Source organism: Clupea harengus, chromosome 17 (genome assembly GCF_900700415.2).
Source record: "Clupea harengus chromosome 17, Ch_v2.0.2, whole genome shotgun sequence".
In the NCBI taxonomy this organism is placed as follows: Eukaryota; Metazoa; Chordata; class Actinopteri; order Clupeiformes; family Clupeidae; genus Clupea; species Clupea harengus.
The window spans coordinates 783647-792228 of record NC_045168.1 but is presented as its reverse complement, the minus strand read 5'-3'; the positions used below and the strand labels follow the sequence as shown (position 1 = coordinate 792228).

At 41.1% G+C, this 8582-nt stretch overlaps 1 pseudogene; it reads left to right on the top strand.

Annotated features, from left to right (window-relative positions):
- Positions 1 to 1071: 1071 nt before the first annotated feature.
- LOC105890150 lies at positions 1072 to 7878 on the top strand (annotated as a pseudogene).
- Positions 7879 to 8582: the final 704 nt, after the last annotated feature.

Below are 8582 nucleotides of genomic sequence, written 5' to 3'. Positions count from 1 at the left end.
GGGTCAATGGGGAAACATTTGAAGTATGTTGGAATGATTTGTTCACATGATAAAGGATGAGATCTTCAATTTTATTTTATTTCTTGATTAAATCATACCTCAGACTGCTGTTTATGCCTGGATACATGCAATTACAACCATTTTTTTGGGTGATATAAGCCTGTGGTCTGAAATGTCAGTGTGCAAGCCCTACAGTCGAGTAGCCCCCGCAACCTCACAAGAGTGAATTGTTTCACTTTGTTTTTTATGGGTCAGGCTGCGAGAGCCAGGAAACTGCATTTGTGCCTCTGTGTGAATTCAGACGTAAATGATAACCTGAGGTCATACAGTTGACTGAGCAGCATTATGCGCACAGTACAGTAGAGCACCCCATCCCCTGCCGTCAAATAAAGAAAGGAACATTAAGGCTGAAAGAGAACGTGTGAAAGTGTCCTCACCAGTCCTGTGACATTGCGCATAGACACACAGAATGCACTGAAGCTTCCACTATTCCATTACAGGGAGCCTCCATTTGGTGCACTGAGATGCACATATCACTCAGTCTTCTTATGTGGGTTACAGTATACGGTCTATACCACCAGCACGCTTAACCTAGATAAGGCAGTCCCAGAGGTCCTGCCCCAGTCTTAAGTCTACATTCAGTATGGATGAGGCCCCACCGTGACAGGGAGGCTCTGTTTGTCTGAGACGCTCAGGCTATGTGTGTCAGAGGTGTTTGATGAGCACCGTGTTGTATCAGGGATGATCTGTTCTCTGCATCTCAAAGCACTGAGCCCAGTCCACATCTACTGAAAATGCAATAAGAACAGTTAGTGGATGGCATAGCCTGGAGTTTGTGCTGGCAAGTGTCCAGTTTTTCCACTTAAGTGTATCACCGGAGCCCTGCACTCTCCATTATGTTACCGTCTATCAGTGTGATTTAACAAAAATGTGCCTGTAAATTGATAGAAAGGACTCACAGAGATGAGGTCACCCATCTCTTCTTCCTCAGAACTGATAACAGTGATTGGTTAAGATGGAGTGAACTGAAAGCCTCACTGTCATGTTGCTGTCTAATGTATGTCAGTGCATATGGTAATTATCCCATTTTGTGTCTGTGTTTATCTGAGTTTGTTTACAGATCTCCACAGTAGAATAATGCGGTGGGCTACATTTTCTATCGTTTCATGTTGAATAGTTTGCTCTTTTGTTGTTGCTAATGTGTTAGCACTAATGAGGAAGGTCACCACATCTACACACGTTTTGATGTAAGAGCTGGCAGGAAGTGGCCAATGCTGTAGCCATCCTAGCACCCCGGTAGCAAAGGCCTTATTGATCACAGAGGCACCAAAGCACTCAATTGATTTCCTGTCGGAAAAACGTTTAATAGACTGTGACAAAAGCCAGGGATTCTCATCAGTCGCACAGCTTCACCAGCTTTGTGAGGTGCTGGCATCGTTAGTTTGCTTTGACAAGCGTCCAAATCTGAAGGAGGAAAAGGTTTTTGAAGTTGAAGTTGAGAAATGGGCTCTTTTTTCCAAAGTGAGGAGATGTGTCTTGTTCAACTCTTCTTCCAAACCGAATCAGCCCACTACTGCCTCGGTGAGCTTGTGAATCTTGGACTTGTGCAGTTTAGAGATGTAAGTAGTGTATATCTCATTACTATGTGTCTAATTCAAATCAAATCAAACTTTATTTGTACGGTGCATTTCATACCAGGAGGTAACACAATGCGCCTCACAGTAGGAAAAAAAAAAAAAAAAACAAGCAACAATCTAACAGATGGTTTCACTTGAAGGTAGGATCTATCTATCTATCTATCTATCTATCTATCTATCTATCTACGTATCTATCTTTTCTTTCTTTCTTTCTTTCTTTCTCAGCAGTTGGAGCATTTTTAGTCTGTTCATATTTTTTGTAACTTTATTTAATACTTATTTTTTTTACATTATGCTTTGCTGAGTTTTGTGAGTTCAGTGCAATTTATCTCAGCCAAATTTATTTTTAAAATGTACGCTGCATGCCAGTAATCAGAAGGCATTTGTATTGAGCTGAATCATTGTACAGTTCAGAAGAAAACGCTAGTACAGTTTGCCGTTACATAACTGGTATGGTGCATTAGGTCAGTGACAGTGCCATATTGATTCAGTTTTCTGGATAACACCCTCATGGTCTTGCACCTGTTGCACACATACTTACACATACAGATTCACACACAGACAGACAGACAGACAGACAGACAGACAGACACACACACACACAGCACACACACATGTGCACAGATAAGCACAAGTACACACACTTCCTGTGAGTAAGCCGTCAGACATACGCCTTACAGCAGAGTCATTGTGTTTTCAAACATTCCCAGTGTTGAAACGGATCACACAATCTGACTGCCAGACGGTATGACACAGAGTGTGTTCTATTGTTGCTTGTTTCAGCTAAATCCAAGCACATCTGCGTTTCTGAGGAGGTTTGTGAATGAAGTGAAAAAATGTGAGGACATGGAGAGAGTACTCAGTGAGTATTTGTGAGATTTATGAATGAGAAACAGTGCTGGGACCCGAGGGAAAAAGTTTCTCAAATCTTCTGCATAATACAATTTGTACTGTAGACATACAAATAATGCAAAAAGCTAAAGTATGGTTGAAATATAATCATTCGTGCACTTGAAGGATAATGCATTTTTTTGCATAGGAAGTATTTCATTTATTTTTTATCAATTTGATTTATTATTGTTTGTTTCATTCATTAGTATTTCCATTCCACTAAAGTTATTTTGTTTATGTGGCCATCTTAGAAATGAGCGTTGTACTGACAGCTTGTGAAGGCCTGTGCTTCCTGTTTCAGGGCTTTTGGAGAAAGAGATGCAGAAGAGTGGAATTGCCATTGCTGAGGGCTTCGACACAGAAAGGGTGCCCTGCCCCAGAGATGTGTTTGATCTTGAGGTAAGACTGTCCACATCATACTGATCTGATGGTTGCTTTGCCGCCTTTCAGTTCACAGAATTATAACATACACGTGTTGCATAGAAATCATCTTGCTTGAATGTTAATTTGCTGTAGTGTCATACTTGCAAGTTTAAAAGACATACTGATTTGCAAATGTTGTTGAAGAACAAGATAGATGCTCTCCTCGTGTAGTTGTTTTTGTTTTTACAGCTTCAAATTCAGTATTCTGTTTTAGGTTCAACTTGCTGCTGAGGAGACACTTTTTCTTTTACATGAGGCGTTACACTTTCTGAGCGAGGAGACGCGCAGATACCTCTTTCATCCTGCACAGTTATAAAATGTGAACGTGTGTGGACTTCACAAAGAGTAGTACAAGGAGTGGTGTCAGCCTAGTACCATATCTGTTGAATACAAATAAAACCACTGGACATCTTATTTTTCTATGTTACATACATATCTGTTTCTCAATATGCTCATGCTTGAACAGCAACAAATGATAGCCACATGTTGCCTTGGTGTGTACATGTTGCCTATATGTGCTGCATGTTCAGGCTACCTTCGAGTAGCTGGAACAGGAACTTAGGGAGATCAACTCCAACCGAGAGACTTTGAAGCACGACTTCACTGAGCTGAGGGAGATGCACTACCTACTGCAGATGGCTGAGGACTTCTTTGAGCAGGTACACTTGGCCCAGCTCCTGCTGGGGACACGGTCATCATACATCAGCTTCCTCCTTGGCGCTCCAGTAGTTTCACTGATATATAGATAGTGAAGTATTGGTCAGGTCATAGCCTCCATTTCTCCAGGGAGCTCAAGTATTTATAAAACACAGTCCCTGTACAGTAATTTACAGTGACTTACTTTTGATTACTTACACCAAGGACTTCTCAGTTTTCTCTTGTTTAATCATGGGAAATCAGTGATACATAGAAATACTTTTACCCAATCTCGAAGTGAAATATATTATACCTTTTCCCTGATCATAGTTATATTGGACATTGACTAAAATGTGTAACGACGTTAAGAAATGTAAACCTAGTTTTATGTGATGTAATATGTTATAAGATATGTGGTATATAATGCCTAAATACACTGCCTGTGTAATAGTAGGCTAAACTTATTAAACCGTACGCCACATCGATAATTTTTTGGCGGGTTTGCAAACGATCATTTATCAGTATGTGAAAGCGCAGAGGGAAGAGGGCATAGTGGAGCTGTTGTTTCGCCCTGCAGGCCGAGTGCCAGCTGTCTGTTTCAGAACTGCCATCCGAGGACTCCATTACCCTCACCACCTCGTCGTGCATGGTCAGCCGCACAAGCAGCATCGCCAGCACCACAGGCCCACTCAAACTAGGGTACAAATATATATAAATTATATATATGACAGAATAGGAATTATGTGAATATATCATTTAAATGTATTATATGAAAATATTGCAAAAGGACTTGTTATGACTTTACGCTGTTTTACATTATTGTGGTGCATTTTACATACAGTCAATTATTAGATCACTATTTTGTATTTTGTATACTTAAACTAAATACAAGCACTCTGTTATTTATCACAAACATTCAACATGCTAATAAGAGATTACTTAACTTATTTTGAATAATATAATTAACTGCGCGAAAAGATATGAGTAATTTTTTTCTATCTAAGAGTCTCCATCAGGGCAGTGCATGTATGCAACACTCCACAAATCATTTTAGCGATTGTTTACGTTTAAAAATACATGTATTTCCTTCAAACATCCAAGCCACTGTTGTGAAAGTGATCTCATGCCAGCACTAACACCAAGTTAAATGTCGCTCCCTGTCAGGTTTGTAGCAGGAGTTATCAGGCAGGAGCGATTCCTCTCCTTTGAGAAGGTCCTGTGGCGACTGTTTCACGGCAACTTTGTTCTGCGTCACGCTGAAATACAGACCCAGGAGGAGGACGACGACAGCACTGTGAGAAACATGTACAGCTCGGACTCTCTAGGTTAACATGAGATCATAGGCGGTTCTGTGAAAACATTCACAGCTTAGGCTCAACATGAGAGCTCAACATGAGATCAGAGGAGTTTCAGGTAAACCAGATATGCAATTGTGATTAATTGCTTGAATGTTAGAAATCAAGAAGACCAACCAAATGGAAATCAAAGGGGAAATGTATTAAGTAAGGATATCCTGCAAGAACTGTTTGCTTAAATGATTGAAAATGAACCATGGAAAAAATCAACAATGAAAAAAGTGGCAACATCAATTTAAATTCTGCTTTTACAGGAGGAGCCAGTAAAGAAAGTCGTGTTCATAATATTTATACAAGGAGATCACGTCCGCACAAAAATCCGTAAGATTTGTGAAGGGTGAGTGAAAAGTCAACAGTATTCATACAGTCTCACAATTTACATGTATGTTGTCTCTCACACAATATTACAATGTTGATGGATTTGGCTGTTTGTATTGGGCCTTGTCCCTGACCCCTAACTTTTTGTCTACTATCTCAAAGCTTCCATGCCAGTCTGTACCCCTGCCCAAATACACCTGGCGCCAGGAAGAACATGAGAGTCAATGTCAACACTCACATCTCAGACCTCAAAATGGTAGGTCATGGTCGAATCAGTCAAACACACCTTCCTTCTCTAGATACATATAACCAACACAGCTGTTCTGTAATGGATAATACTAGTATACATGCTATGGCATTCCCATTAATATTCCCTAATTTACTGTACATCATAACCACACCCTGAGGTGTCTATGCGTAACCTTTTTGTATTAGTATTACACTATTTTCATCTGTTGTTAAGCTCTCCATTGTAGGTAATTTGAGAAGGGTCTTCTCTTTTGCATGGATGTTGTTCGTGGAAGGATGTAGAGACAATGAAAGCATGGCGAGGCAGATAGACAAGGGAGTATGTCCCTGTAGTCTCTGAGCCAAGGGGCCTGACAGCAGTAGCTTAGAGTATATCCCCAGATAAACGAGAGGCAAGGCAAGTTGATCAGTATAACACATTTTATACACCAAGGTATTTCAGAGCGCTTATCATAAACATTTGCGTGTCAAAGTGTCAAAGGCATAACAGAAAATGTATTTACGGAAGCGGCATTCTTAAGACATTCTTAAGAGAGAAATAAAACACAAATAATGTGATAAACAAAAACGTATGTCAAGCGATAAAAGGTAACAAGAGACAGAGTCTCGTGAGAGTCCTTTACAAGTTGGTCATTTTGTGCCCTCTAGTAACAAGATTCAAAGGCAATAGTTTGGTTTGGGGTGCTAGCAACTAAGCTGTAGGTTTCACTGTATGACAGACAGTGTTGAATTGTATCCATAATTGATAACTATTCCTCCTTTTATCCTCTGTGCTTCTCCTATGCCCTCCACAAAGATCCTGAAGAAGACAGAGCAGTATCGCCTGAATGTCTTAACATCAGCAGCCACCCACATCCAAGAGTGGGCCACCAAAGTGAGGAAGATGAAAGCCATCTACTACACTCTGAACCTCTGCAACATAGACATCACCCAGAAGCTGATCGTGGCCGAGATCTGATGCCCGGCGTCTGACCTGGGATCACTGCCTTGATGAAGGGATCTGTGAGTAGAACTGCCTCCAGAGAGAGAGAGAGAGAGAGAGTGTGTGTGTTTGTCTGTGTGTGGTTTGAGAGAGAGAAAGAGAGAGAGTTAGACAGAGTGTGTGTAAGAGAGAAAGAGTGAGTGAGAAAGAGAGAGAGAGAGTGTGTGTGTCTGTGTGTGAGAGATTGAGAGAGAGAAAAAGAGAGAGAGAGAGAGTGAGAGAGAGAGAATGTGTGTCTGTTAAAGAGAGAGAGAGAGAGAGAGAGAATGTGTGTCTGTTAAAGAGAGAGAGAGAGAGAGAGAGAGAGAGAATGTGTGTGTTAGCGCGTGCTGCCGTACGTTTTATTTGATGGAAGGGGGTCTCGGGATGAGTGGTTCTTAATCACAGTTTATATTCGTGAGTGTACACTTCACCGTCTGCCGCAGTCGACGTAATGGAGCCGCTGACAAATTGTTTGTCGCTTATTTGGAGTCCCTTTTAACATAATTCACTCGGCAGACACAGGGGGAGAGTAGGGAAGTATTCAATATAGCTGAGATGAAACCTGGTGTTGGAAAGCAATTCGATCAAAGGCGAAGCATGAACCCTTCTGAATGAGGCAATTTACTTGGTCTCTCTCCAACTCATGACAGCGCTGGGAACATTTGATTACGAATTTGAGCCAATCTTGTGTGTGTGTGTGTGTGTGTGTGTGTGTGTGTGTGTCTGTGTCTGTGTCTGTGTCTGTGTCTGTGTCTGTGTCTGTGTCTATAGGAGAAAAGTGGCAGCAGCTTGAGCCGCATCCCAACCAACCACACACCACCAACCTTTAACAGGACCAATGCCTTTACAACAGGATTCCAGAGTATCATTGATGCCTATGGAGTGGCCAACTACCAGGAAATCAATCCAGGTGACATGTCAGGCTAACAGAGTCTACTCTTCCTTGTACAAGCACACAGTGTAGCTCTCTGTAAAGTATCTTGTCAATATGCATAGTGGAAAAGTTGATAAATAACAACAGAAACGATTTAAGTTTACAATACATCTTGGGCTAGCTGTGCAATATCACAGCATAAGATTGTAAATCTTTAACATAGAAGTTATGGCAAACTCTTATCACTACAGTTTAACTGTTATAATTTTAATCTCACCTGTGATCTTGGATCATTTGCTGTTTGCCCAGCTCCCTACACAATCGTGACGTTCCCGTTCCTCTTTGCCGTCATGTTTGGGGACTGTGGCCATGGCCTAGTCATGAGCCTTCTGGCTGTCTGGCTCATCTGCCACGAGGATTGTTTCTGCCAGTTAGAGAATGAGGTAACAACGTCTGAATGTATGAGAGAGAAAGAGAGAGAGAGAGATGGAAATAGAGAGAGAGTGATCAAGAAAGAGAGAGAGCGTGAGGGAGGGATAGATAGAGAGAGAGAAAAAGAACGAATATGAGTATGTTAGAGAAAGGATCTAACAATCTGACGTCTGAACTTCTCAATAAAACAATACACAAAATAATTTTGGTAATAATCATACAATCAATCAATCAATACATGAAAAGTTGATTTTATAAAAAAATGCGTTTCCCCAGCTGATTGACATCTTGGTGGGCGGACGCTATAGCGTTGTACTCATGGGTCTTTTCTCTCTCTACACGGGCCTCATTTCCAATGACTGCTTCTCCAAGTCCTTCAACATCTTTGAGGTCCTCCTGGAGTGTCAAACCCATGTTCTACCCCTTCGGCCCTTGGACGTGAGTGTGCAACATCATGGTTACATTTGATGACCTGGTAGGTGCCTGCTGAAAATGAGTGTGCTTAGTTTGACACCAAACAAGTAGGCTTCATGGTGTTGCGTAATCATTCCAATAACCGGATTCACAAATAATGACGAGAATAAACAGATAGATCTTTGTTACCATGTCTGATATTGAGCATCTGAAATATGCTCTAGAGTTAAGCTTGCAAAGAATCCACTGGAGATGGAATATAAATAATGTACAGGAACATCAAACGGAATCGTCAAATGCCCTTTTGATTTCGTTGTGTTGCATCACTGTGAGGATGATCAAGTAAAGCCATCATGATCATTTGATTGGATTGCATTTCTTGATCAGTA